Raw genomic sequence first — 13,444 nt, 5'->3', positions numbered from 1 at the left:
GGGTGAGTTTTAAAGACAGTTGTGTAACAATTAACTGGCAGGTGTAAAACTATAGGGAATTCAGTATAAAATGTGTTAAGTTGATGGTGAGCACCAACATAATTCAAAAGAGAAGGAATCAGTATTACTTGTAATACTGGAGAAGGCAAACATTGAAATAATTACATTTCCACTTTAAAAATTAATAATGTTGTTTTCAGTATCCCACTGAAATTGCCTCCTTGCTATTCTTTCCTTACGTCTTCTGCCTTCCACGGCCTTGGCATTCCCTCTGGTTTATCCAGGGTGGGCGTGCTATAGGCTGAAGTGTTTGTGTTCATGATTTAGACCCTTCTTGCTGCTTCTTGTAAATCTATCACAGATATTACCAGCTGGCAAGAGGTGATTTTATTGACTTGGCATCTGGCTTGTTTAATACTAGGTTATTTTTGAAGTTAGGAACCTCTATGACCAATGGAACATTGAGTTAAAAAAAAAAAAAGATTTAATCAACTCTGAGGAAAAGAAATCAAAACTCTACATGAATGGAGATTCTCCTCTGACAGGTGATGGCAGCTTGTATCTTGAGCTTGCACAGAAGATAATGAGCTTCCTTTTTTCTCGATCCCTGGAATATTTACTGTATTTGTTTCCCAAGGCTGCCATAATAAATTAGGACAAACTGGATTGTTTAAAACAAGAAATTTAGGGGTGCCTGGGTGGCTCAGTCGGTTGGGCATCCGACTCCTGATTTCAGCTCAGATCATGATCTCATGATTCATGAGATCAAGCCCCGTATTAGGCTGTGTGCTGACAGCTCAGAGTGTGGAACCTACTTCGGATTCTGTGTCTCCCTCTCTTTCTGCCCCTCCCACACTTGTGCTCTATTTTTCTCTCTCTCAAAAATAAATGAACATTAAAAGCATTAAAAAAAAAACCAGAAATTTATTCTTCCATAGTTCTAGAGGCCAGAAATCAAGAAGTAAGGTGTCTGCATGGCCGTCCTCCCTTGCCTCTTTTAGCTTACGTGGCTTCCAACATTCTTTGGCTGTGGCAGCGTAAACTCCATCTCAGCCTCTGTATTCAGTTGGCTTTTTCTGTGTGTTTCTGTGCTTCTCCTCAGGGAGTCCTCAGCCTGAGAAGATACATCGTGTCTTTTCTTCTTTTTATAAGGACGTTTGTCACTGGAGTCAGGGTCCATCTCACTAATCCAGGATGATCTCACCTTGAGATCTTCCACTTAATTACATCTGTAGAGACCCCTCTTCCAAATTAGGTCACATTCACAGGTGCCAAGGCTTAGGACTTGGACAAATATTTGCGGAGCTGCAATTGAACCCTGCTCACTTATTCTCCCTGCTTCTTGGTCCATGCAGGCTGTGGAGAAGAGCTGCTGTGTCGCTAGCACAGCCTTGCCGAAACCTGGAGGTTAAGTGGCATCTGTGGGATGAAATGGAGGGGCTTGACTAAGTAATTTGCCGAATAGCTTTAAAAACTTAATGTTAGTTGTTCCTCTCTTGCTGGGGAAGGTCTGTGTAAGGCCACAGTGAACATAAGAAGGAAAAACATTTTCTAGTTTTTATAATTCAAGTCACTTGTGGGAAATTAACATTTTATCAAGATAGTCACTGACTTTTTACTTTTGCCAAAATACTAGTTCTCTCCATCACTTGAGATACCATCTAGAACACGAGCTGTGAAATGTTTATTTTTTTCCCTCCATTAGATATCAAATCTTAAGAGGAAGTTTGATTTCCAATCAATAGCGTTCTTCCATTTGATACACACAGATCTTCTTGCCTAGGTATATATTATAGGACAAGGCTGTCAGAAGTCCAGGAGGTGACAGACATGTCTACTTTATTTCATAAACTGTATCTCCAGAGCTCGGCTCAGTACCGGATATATAACTGATTACTCAGGGGCACCTGGATGGCTCAGGCGGTTAAGTACCTGCCTATTGCTTTTGGCTCGGGTCATGATCTCATGGTTTCATGAGTTTGAGCCCCGCATCGGGCTCTGTGCTGACAGCTTGGAGTCTGCTTGGGATTCTCTCTCCCCCTCTTTCTGTCGCTGCCTCTCCCCCATTCACGCTGTCTCTTCCTCAAAAATTAATTTAAAAAATTAAATAAAAATAACTGATACTCAGCACTTTTGTTGGATGAATAATGTCCTGTGATGATCACATTTTAAAATGGATTAAATGGTATGTTTTGAGTCAAAATGTGGTTACTCATTATTGATTATACGCCAGTGTTGTTTCCCTCTCCCCAGTGATTTCACTCTTTATTCAGAAATCTACCAGGCCATCCTGATCAATTCTACATCTTTGATTTTGTTCTTCACAATATACGAAGAGAGATCAGGGAGGATGTCTTGTTGTTCAGCGAAATTTTAGAGCACTAGGCATAGAGTCAAAAAACTCTGATTGATGTCCAGAATCTTGCTAGTTTTTCACACTTATTTGTGACCTTGGGCAAGTACTCCGTGTCTCCCATCCTGTGTGATCTCCTATCTCTCCTCTATTCATTCGACAAATATTTACTGAGTTTCTTTCAGAGACCAGGTACTATTCTGAGGGGTGGGCATAAAGCAGTGAATAATATAGGCAAGAGTCCTTGCCCTTGGAGATTTCAACCTAGTGTAAGGAAGGAGATTATAAATATAAAATAATAAACTATTGAAGTGCATCAGATGAGTGCTCTGGGGAAAACAGATCAGGAAGGGGATGGAGAACTTTGGAGTGGAAAGGTGATGCGTTTTGAGTAAGGTGGTCAAGAAAGGCATCACTGAGCAGTGATATCTGATAAAGTCTGAAAGGGTTGTGTATAGGGGCTTACATGTATCTGGAGGGCAGCATTTCAGGTAGAGGAAAGGATGGTGGGAGGTGCCTGTAGTGGATGCTGTGATTTGCTGTGTGGATTCTCCCTTCAGTCCCGAGGGACTCATCCCCAAAGCTTCTGGCTACTCCACTGAATCCTCTGGAAGATGCTCTTGACCTAGGAGTGCTGCCTCCTCCAAGGTCATGCTGCCTTCCTGGGGCAGCCTGCATGTAAGGACTAGTTCATATGAGGTTATAAAGCTGAGTTCCCTTGCCTCAAGGCAGGACTACATTTCTGGAGGTCAGATGTCTGGAACGGGATTCCATGGGCCAAAATTGAGGTGTCAGCAGGGCTATTCCTTTCTGGGTGCTCCAGGGGAGAATCCAGTTCCTTTTGTTTTCCAGCTTTGATGACTGCCCTCCTTCCTTCGTGGTGGCTCTCTTCTTTCATCTTCAAGGACAGTGACCGTGGGGCCAGTCCTTCTGCCATCAGATCACTCCCACCTGTCTCTTCTGCCTCCCCATTTCCTATTTTTAAGGACCCATGTGATTACACTGTCTCTGCCCAAATAATCAAGAATCATCTCCCTGTTGTAAGATCACCTCAATGATAACCTTAACTCCATCTGCTCGTTTAGCTCCCCTTTGTCACGTAATACAACATATTCACAGGGCCTGGGGTGGGATGAGGCCAGTATCCTGCCTACCACAGATGGGCATACGAACACTTCATCCGTGCCAAAGCGGAAGGCAAGAATGGGCACAGATGAGTGGAGGTAGGTAAATTCAATACTGGGAACTTGTAGAAGTTCTTTTCTGATGACTTCACTTTTCCTGGTAAAGTAGTAATGGAGGTCAATAGCTGAGAGGTACCAAGGGCTTGAGCAGAGACGTTATGAGAGTCCTCTAAGAGTGGGGCATGAGTTTGCCAGGATAGTGACATCGCTAGGCTCCTACCTGCCTCACAGGATTGTGGTGAGGGCTGCAGTGAACAGCGTGGATAGAAGCAGTCTTTAAACACTTGGCACAAAAGCTAACGTCCAATGGCTGCTTATCCTGGGTGGCTACTTCCTGGTCCATGTATTATACATGTATGAGCTAAACTAATCCTCACAAAAGGAGCTAGGTATTGTTATTATTGCCATCCCCATTTTACAGATGGAATGACTGAGGCCTTAAAGGAATGAAATGCCCAAGGTCCCACAGCTGGGGAAAGGCAGAGTCAGGGAATAAACCCAGGCAGAAACTCAGACATTCCACGCCTCACCATTACTCTCTTCTGCCGTCCACTTCTTGTATCTGATTCCCAGCCAGAGTTTGTGTTCTCCTAGGAGTAAGACCTGCGTCTTCCACTCATAAGGAAATGCTGTTACTTACTGCACTTAACATAGGCAGACAGTGGATATCGAGGAATGTGTATAAGCATGGTGACAATAATAAAAATAGTTAAAAACATATATCTTGAGAGCACCATTTGAGTCCCGCTCCAACCATCTACTAGAAATACTCTGCACTTAGCAAGTCTAAGCCCGGATGTCTTCCTCTGTGAGATTGGAGATCATATCTGCCCCAGGGATTGCTGTGAGGTTGAAAGGAAACCAAGCCCAGAGGACCCCTGTGCCTGTGGCTAAGAAAGCACTCATAAGCAGAAAGGGCTATTTCCGTAAATAAATGCCGTGTTGAGAAGGAGGAGGTTTTTCATCCTAATGCCAAACAAAACTCTTCACACAGTCCTGTGCCAGGACCTTGCTTGTCCTCAGGGCCCCCATAGTTTGGGAGTTTATTCCCCAAGACCAAATCCTTCACCCTTCCTTCTCTCTGCCCTTTATCTTCCACAACAGAACTCCAGTGAGTGTCATTCGAGGTCGGCCAAACTACAAGTTTGCTGCAAACGCTGGACGTCGTATTGTACCACTTAGCTACGGTGAGGTCATTTATGGGTCCCTGGCCTCATTTCTCAGTTTAATGGGACATAGCTTAACACATTCATCAGCCTCTCTCAGTCACCTGTAGTTTTTCTTCCCATCCCTTCGTTCATTCGTTTATCTCGCTTACATTTATGAGCCAGGCCCTTCACCAGGTGCCCTGAGCCAGCGCTGTGTCTTTCATCCTTATTCTCAGCTCCTGCCCTGGGGTTTCTCCAAGTTTTAATTCCAAGTTCCGCCTGGAGAGCGTGCCAGTGGCCTTGCTTGGTGTGTTCCAGATGTCATGCACCTTATACAGGGGGGATCCAGGACGTACGTCCCTTGGTGGAATGCTCCTCTTTGTCTGGATGTTCTGTATTGTCTTGAGACAGTCCGCCTTTACGGTGTACAGAGACTTATATTTTGTTTCCTTGTTTTGGTTTTTGAGAAGATTTTGTGGGGCTGCCCTTAGAGTAACTTTCGGGTGCTAGAATTTAAGGAACTGATGAATAACATTTTCCATATGCGATCAGTGTTTTCGGAGATATTTTTTAAAATATGGTTGGAAGGTGTTAAGTAGCGTTCTTGTCATAGAGATATTTCCTAATTAGCACCACATACTAGCTATGTGTCAGACAGGACACTTAGCATGGTATATATTGACTTGCCTAACTCTCCTAACAGCTCCAAGGAAAATGGATTTATTATCTTTTTTTTGTTTTGTTTTGTTTTTCATTTGAGGAAACTGAAACTTGGATTAACAGATCACATCAAGGTCGTACAGTAGTCCGTTTCAGAAGGTTCCCATCTACACTTTCAAACTGACATTTGACGCCCAAGTCCTTGCCCTAACCCCAGGATTAGAGAGAGAGAGAGAAACCTATTATAGTAGAAAACAAACAAAAGTCAGCAATTGTGGATCAGAAGCAATGATTTTGTGGTAGAGTTTCCCAGGGCATAATATATGATCTGGTTTTCTCTTCCCCTACCCTCTCCACCCCTCCCTCCTCTACCTTCCCTTCTCCTCCTTTTTCTTCTCCTTCTTCCTTCTTTTCTCTCACTTACCCCCTCCCTCCTATCCCCTCCCTCTCTCTCCCTGCCTCCTTCTCTCTCCTCTTTTCTTTCCAATTCCCCTTTGTTGCTTCCACAACCAATAGTGCTAACATCCATTTCCTTGAGGGGATCCCAGCCCCGGCCACTCTCTTGACCTGCTCTGTCAAGGCCCAGGGGAGGCCCTCACAGGAGCTGACAGAACATTTACTCACTTCTGAGTTCTTGCTTATGTCAGGGGTAGGACACCGAGAGTCTTGACCCTGGCCAGTCACCAAGGCTGGGCACTTCCCAGCATGCGGTGAAGAGAGTTCAGACCTGTGTCTTTCTCCTGTCAGGCTCCAGCTTCATGATCCCCTCTGAGAAAATCCTCTGACAAAAATAGTGAAAGCCTACACATATCCCCTACCTCACCCCGAACAATAATTTTCAAGGTAGTCTGGTGAAAATTCATAGAAGAAAGTTAAATGTGGCCGGAAGGGGAGAGCCCTAAGGAAGATGAACCCATTTCTGATAAAGATGAACCCGTTTTCTTTCACTAGGCTGAAAACCTGACATCTTAGGGGCACCTGTGCTTGGGTTGCTCCCCAGATTTAAGACTTCCGCAAGAATAGCAAGACTTCCGCAAGAACAGTGTATCTGCTTATCTAAATGGACTCACATAAGAGCTTCCCTACAGGGCAGAGTTGCAGTCTCCCCAAGGAAGCTCCAGTTTCTCTCCCCAAAGGCTGAAACTGACACACATAAGGAGTAGTAGTAGTTTTCCACTTCTGCTCTGGGTCTGGGGTCCCTGTTCTTAAGTCTACCCTGGAACTCCACATCTCGCGTGGGAGAACTCAAGCACTTTGAATATGTGATGATGGGAGAAATACGACGAGGGCTAACAATGGCTTTGGAGAAAAGGGAAGTAAGAAATGCATCCAGGATTATTGGTTATACACTTCTTTCCATCAGTTTCCCGATCTGAAATTTCTGACGTTCTATTCATGTATCAGGATCATCAAATAACAACCCAGTTTTCCTTTTGCTTGCTTTGGCTTCCTCCTGCTTCTGTTGGTAAATAGGTAATATTTGGAGAATTTTGCCTTGCTTAAAGACACAGATAAATATGCTCCCCTTTATTTGCTTTAAAATTTATCTTCATTTTCTATTTTATTATTCTGTATATTTTATTTTAATTTTTGAGCAATTACATTTCAATTAGTCTTTAAAAATGATCTTCCACAGCTGACGAGTATTTACGTTTCTTATTTTAATTCAGTGGCAGCTTTAATTTATATACTTTTTATGGGAAATAATTTAAAATGTTTCCCTGAAAACAAAGTGTGACTCTCACTATAAATAGCCAGGTAACAGTTGCTCCCTTTGGCCTTTAATTGGCTGGCAATTTAACATGGTAGCCGACAAATAGACCTTGCTGGATATGGGTTGCTGAAGACTAGTGAAGATTAAAAATCCAATCAGCCATCCTATATGTTGCTCACCTGCTGTCCTCTGGCAAGCTTTAATCTCCATTGGCTAGAAATGAAAACTAAGAGTTATCAGTTCCTTCCTAAAGTAGGCAAGTAAGGCATTTATTAAACCAAATGTCGGTGTTTTGTTTGGGTGTTTTTAGGTCTATTGCAGAATCATTTTTTAAAACCTTTAATCCCAGCCTTTTTGGAAAAGTATAGGTTTTCAATGAGAAGAGTAAGTTGTTTTTTTTTTTTTTAATACATGAAAACAATGGCATTTGCTATGGTAGAGGTTTTCTGCACATACATTGGTAAGTACGTATTTCTTATGAAGGAAACATGCAGTTGCTTAACAGATTGATAGAAAAGGGGATAAGCAAATACTTATGGTCTGAATACTTTCTTTTTTTTTTAATTTTTTAACATTTATTTATTTTCAAGAGACAGAGAGAGAGTGCTAGTGGGGGATGGGCAGAGAGAGGGAGACACAGAATCCGAAGCAGGCTCCAGGCTCTGAGCTGTCAGTGCAGAGCCCGATGTAGGGCTCAAACCCACTAACCGCGAGATCATGACCTGAGCTGAAGTCGGACACTCAACCAGCTGAGCCACCCAGGCGCCCCCTGAATACTTTCTAATCAATAATAATAATAACTACAACCATTTTTACAAGGTTACTACGTGTCAGATGCTTTATTGCATTTTTATCATTGTGACATCTAATGAGTTAGGGACTATTAGAATCCCTACGTTATAGATAAGAAAACTGAGGCTCTCAGAGATATATGATCTGTGTCTGGTGACATAGCAATCAGAGGGTAGAGTCACACTTTAACCCAAAATCTGTCTAAGAGATTATTTTTTTAATCATGATATTTACTGACTATAAACCCACTATGCCTATGGAGCTTGGGTAAATTGTTCTGTCAGCGTCTGTGAGAACCTAGAAAGTGTATTTACCTTTGGAAATGTACGTGAGTCATTCCCTCCAGAGCCCTCGTGTTTTTGCTAATCTAGGGTATATGTGGGCTTTGGCATTCAGATGGCCCTGACATAACTCTTCCTGTCCTTCCACTAAACTGAATCATAGTCAGGACTCTCAGTGCCCTCTACTAGATACTACTAGAAACTCTACCGGTTTCTTTACAACTACTGTACCTCGAAGGAGCCCTGCAAGCTTGCATCATAGGAAGCCTTTGGAGGTAGTAGGGGGAAGAGCAGGAAATACAATTTTAGCAGAAAGCAGTGGGTTATGCTTCAGTTGAGTGTGGCAAGACTGAAATGAGAAAGTGTCCTGAACCATCTAGAGAAATTAGGGGGGCAAAGGCGTGGGTCATCACCTGGGGGCATCTTTCACAGTTGGTAGAATAGGTGCTTGATTGAGCTTGCACCGTGTCTGCAAAGCCGTACTAAGTGACACAGGAAAACGCAAAGGGACAGGAAATCTTGGCTCTGCTGCAGGGAGTGTTTTAAGAGACTGATTTCTGACAAAACCACCGGGTCTTACATATTGAAATCATAATGCTGTCTTTTTCAAAGTAGTCACCTTAGTGAACCATGCAGTCATTTCAGCAATGCTGCCAATGCTCCATTGCAAAGCCCTTTGAAAATTGCTTTCAGAATTATATGGGGGCATACAAGGAAATCTGACTCCATTCAGAGCAGGCCTCAGTTTTATTACCCAGCTTAGTCACCTGCCTAGACTTGGCCCTGAACCAGTTTGGTCTATTTCCAATAATCAGTGCTAACATTCAAGGACAAAGGCTTTCTGCCATCATGGGTATGGACAAGAGTGCCTTACGTACCATGAGGCAATGCCTAAGCTTGTCTTGGTATCCTCTGTAGTGATGAGAGAGAGAGGGAGAGAATCCCAAGCAGGCTATGCAGTAGTAGTACAGAGCCTGATGTGGGGCTCGACCTCAAGAACGGTGAGATCATTACTTGAGCTGAGGCCAAGAGTTGGATGCTTAACCGACTGAGCCCCCCAGGTGCCCCGGCCTTGTTCTCATCATATGCCATGTATTGTCTCATTCAATCTACACAACTACTGTTATGATGAAAAACATCATAATTCTTCTCTTCTCATTTTGGAGATAGAAAAATTGAGACTCCAGGAGTGGCCTGTATAAAATTCTGTGACTGAGTGATCTGTTACCCAGGGAGAACCCCAGCTTTCCTTATTCTTCTCGTGGCTGTAGCAATGATGTATTCAGTAGGTGCTCTGTTAAAAACAAACAAATAAGCAAACAGACAAAAACCAAAAAAGAAAACCCTAAAAGTTTAGTGTTTTATTCTATTTTCGTAAATAATTCATATCCCTCATATCAGAAAGTGAGCCTAAAACTCGCCTGAAATTGAAGCACCAGAAAGTTGATGCTTTGGGGCACGTCATTTCAGGGACTTAGTTTTTGTTCATATTTCATGCCCCACAACATTCACAGAGCTTGGCCTGATTGCCACAGCATCTGTCCATGAAGATATCTGTAAAAGCAAATGGCTTCTCTCATAGTTACCCATTACTATCGTCAGAGAAAACTGCCTGCAAGAGTTCTAGATCTATTTTGCTTTCCTGTGATTTTACGACCAGGGTGGTGTTGCCTCTTAAGACTTATGAGCATTTCCTTTTGGCCTAAACATGCCTCCTCATCTTTTTCACCACAAAGGAGAGAAGGGGAGGAAAGAAGACAAACCCACTTTTCTTGGTATCTATGATGGGCTGGCTTTTGCATTCAGCGATAAATACAGATTCGTTCATCTCATCCATAAACAGCCTATTACAATTCCTCATGGCATAGATCAGAGTGCTGGGCCTCCAAGAAGGGAACTAAGAATGCAGAGAATCTGTGACAGAGCTCGGATGGTATGCTAAAAGTTTTGACTCCAAACCCCAATTCCCCTACATCGTGTGGCTAGGACTCCTGCATTTCTGCTGATGAGCCAATAGCTGGGATATTGGCCCAACTCCACTAAATAAATCCAACCCCCACCTGTATGCTCAACTTTCCCCAGCTACTCATACAGGTGAGTATCAGTGCAGATTTAGCATTCCTCCCGGGTCCCAAGACACCCAACCCTAGGGCACTGTAGTGGACCTCTCTGGCCAAAAAAGTAAGTTCCAGAATTGTTCAAGGCTGCCTGAGTGCAAGACATGAAAACTCTTGGAAGCAGCTTTCAGGGAACGGGCCCAGAGTCCCCGTTTCCGACTCTCACAGTGTTCAGACACTCCATTTGGTGCACCTCTGCTCCATACGACAGGAAAAGTTGAGTGTGGTGGTCCTAAATTCTTTCTGATTTCTGCAAGTGTAAAGTTAGACCTTGCTTCAAAATCCTTCCCTTTGTCTTCAGCAGACTTCCATGGTACACAGTGCTGCTCAGAACCAGATACTTCACAGTTCCTTCCTCTAATGCTTTCTAGCCCTTAGCCTTCTTCATGAGTACCGGAAGCACTTGGTCCATCACGCTGGCCCACCCCCAGTAGAAGAGAGAGCTCCCTGCTAAGGATGGCCTTCTCTACATCTGCCACAGTTCAGTTCCTGCCTGTGGCTGTTGCTGTACTGTTGATAACGTCCCCCAGCCATCAAAATAGGGAAGTTGTTCCTTATGTCTCATGCGAATTCTCTTTCTACGTCTCTTAGTTAATTTTAATAAATATGAGTAGTAGGACTTGAGAAAAAGGGAATTTCTCTGCCTGGTGCTCTCTGTTTATTTATTCTTTGAATAAAACCATTTTTAAAAAAAAATCGTTAGGGCCACCTGGGTGGCTCAGTCGGTTAAGTGTCCAACTCTTGATTTTGGCTCAGGTCATGATCTCACAGTGAGTTTGCACTCCATGTGAGCCTGCTTAGGATTCTCTTTCTCTCTCTCTTTCTGCCCCCTCCTCAAAAATAAAGAAATATTAAAAAAATCATCATTAAACTCTTGCAAATCTTATAAACCTCTTAAAACACAGCATGTACTCACTTCAAACACAGACCTCAACAAATGTCTTGACGCCAAGAGAAATATCTGGAAATCCTGCCTTTCCATAAATTCTTGTCAAATCCAAACAGAATCACCACTCTTTTAATAAGTGCTCACTGTGTCCATGTGAGTCCAACTTGATTTCAGCCTCCTGAATGGCAACATGCATTGCAATCTTTGAGCTACAGGGAAAGCAAATTTTGGTGTCCAGCTCCGAGTTCAAGTTTTGAATCTCCGCTTGTCAGTTGTGCAGCTTCGGACAAGTCTCTTGACTGATTTGAGTCTCAGTGTCCTCATCTACGAAACGAGGATAACACCCTTTCTGACTGTAAAATTTGAAATAATAAACTACTAAGGCAATGCGTGGGTTAGTACTTTATAAACGTTGGGCAGAAGCCAAAAGTTTCCATGAGAACATTTTGAAAAGAGTCCTCTGAGCCACATCTGCAGGTTGTGGGAGACTGTGGGGTGCTCAGACTCCGGATCACTCTGTCGGGGTTTGAACTGCCTGCTCAACCTCTGACCAGCTGTGTGACTTTGTGACTGTGTGGTCTGAAACTCATTTCTCACATTTCGAACACAGGGGTGACAATAATGGTTCTCAACTTCTGGAATTATGAGAATTCAGTGTAGTTGGTTAGCGCAGGGTGAGTGCTCACTCAGAATTGCCCAGTATAAGTACTAATATCAGTCTTAACACGGGGGTTTGCATCAAATAGCATCAGAATGTAGCAGGTCACTGAGTGTTAACTTCCTATGGTTCTGTCTACTGAGCAAATTTTAATCCGTGGTTGCTTTGAGCAGTTTTGTATTCTATTTTCAGTTCTTTTACAAGGGACAGTTTCTAATTGTCTATATATCGATATCTACATCTGTAATACATTTTGTGCAGCTCTGCCTTTATTGTCTTATGTATTGGAGATTGCGATAATCGGTGGGCACTTTTTCCCGGAGAACTTCTTCTAGAATACTCAATCGCTTCACACACACCATTGAGAGAGTAAGAACTTGCCGCTAGCCTGGGCACCCAGTGGATGTCGGGCTGCCTGGGGAACCGAGGCTGAGTTGCCCGTTGTCTGCGATGAGTGTCTCTGTCCATGTAAAAGTCCACTTCTTGTCTTGAGCCCTGGACTTAGCCAGGGAAGAGTTGCTGTGCTGGGAGGGAAGTTTCCTATGTCATAGGCAAAGGGAGAGGAGCATGTTGTGAAACCAGCTGCCATGAAATTGAATTACAGGTGTCGTATTCTTCCAGCCTTAAATTGCTCCATTTTACCAAGGGCCTTTCTGTTTGTTTGGAACAAATAACTGCAATTTACTAGGATGCTAAGAGATGAGAGGAGAAGCAGTCAGAGGTTGTTTAAGGTTTCTATAATGATGGAAAATTACCCCTATCCATTTCAAGTATGGTTTCTCTCCCAAGCCACCACATTTAAATGTGAAGAGAGGAAATGCCTCACTTTTTAATTCTCTTCTCTCAGCACAACGCTCTTTAAAGGCGCTCCAGGTTTCTCTAATGTTCTTAACCACACACATCCAATCAGTTTTATTTATTATCCCATGGAATACGTTCAGTAATGACTTCTGAGGCGGCCAGGAGTGAATGGACAATTTGCTTTCACTGCCTCCATCTCCTCAACCCATTTCCTCTTAATTTGGTGGAGATGGTGTGGAGCTTCTGGAAATAGGAGGCACACAGACACTTTAAGGAGGAAAACGCTAAGACACCTTTTTTCTTCCTCATAATTGAACATTGTCAGAAGTGATTTCTGTGTCTCGCCTTCTTCCTTCAGTGCATTTTAGCTTTCCAGGGAGGGTTCTTGCTTTCTTTTCAGGCAGGAATGTAAATAATTGTAATTTGTTTGCCTGGGACTGTTCTCAAACGGGTAACTGCCTCAGCGTTACGGGATGGCGGGCTGAGGTGGTGGAGGTGATGGTGATCGTTTTCGTGTGATACAGTCATGAAAGTGATCATCATTTTCTCAAAGCTGAGCCGAGGCAGTGTAGGAGGTTGATCAAAATGTGTATTTTGTGTGGTGGTTCTAAATTTAAATTGTTGAGTTTCCTAAATGGAAACAGTCTGTCAGTAGTATTTGAGACATTTCTAATGGAAGGACACTTGGAATTAGGTGGGGGGGGGGGGGGATGGTATTTGCTTCAGTTGCAAGGCTCAGAGGGTTGATGCTTTTGGAATCTATTCTTGGGATACTAATGGTTTCAGTAATTTCTTTTGCTATACAAATGTAAATGAACCCATTCTTTTTGTAAAATTCCCATAATAA

General features: G+C 43.1%; 1 protein-coding gene across 2 annotated transcripts in view; it reads left to right on the top strand.

Annotated features, from left to right (window-relative positions):
- SGCD (sarcoglycan delta) overlaps positions 1-13,444 on the top strand; it is a 934,755-nt gene that overhangs the window by 233,331 nt on the left and 687,980 nt on the right. The gene's annotated exons all lie outside the window — the stretch shown is intronic.

The sequence above is a fragment of the Acinonyx jubatus genome, chromosome A1 (assembly GCF_027475565.1).
Source record: "Acinonyx jubatus isolate Ajub_Pintada_27869175 chromosome A1, VMU_Ajub_asm_v1.0, whole genome shotgun sequence".
Lineage (NCBI taxonomy): Eukaryota > Metazoa > Chordata > Mammalia > Carnivora > Felidae > Acinonyx > Acinonyx jubatus.
Note: the sequence above shows the minus strand (reverse complement) of the source record. Positions and strands in the feature narration are given on the sequence as shown.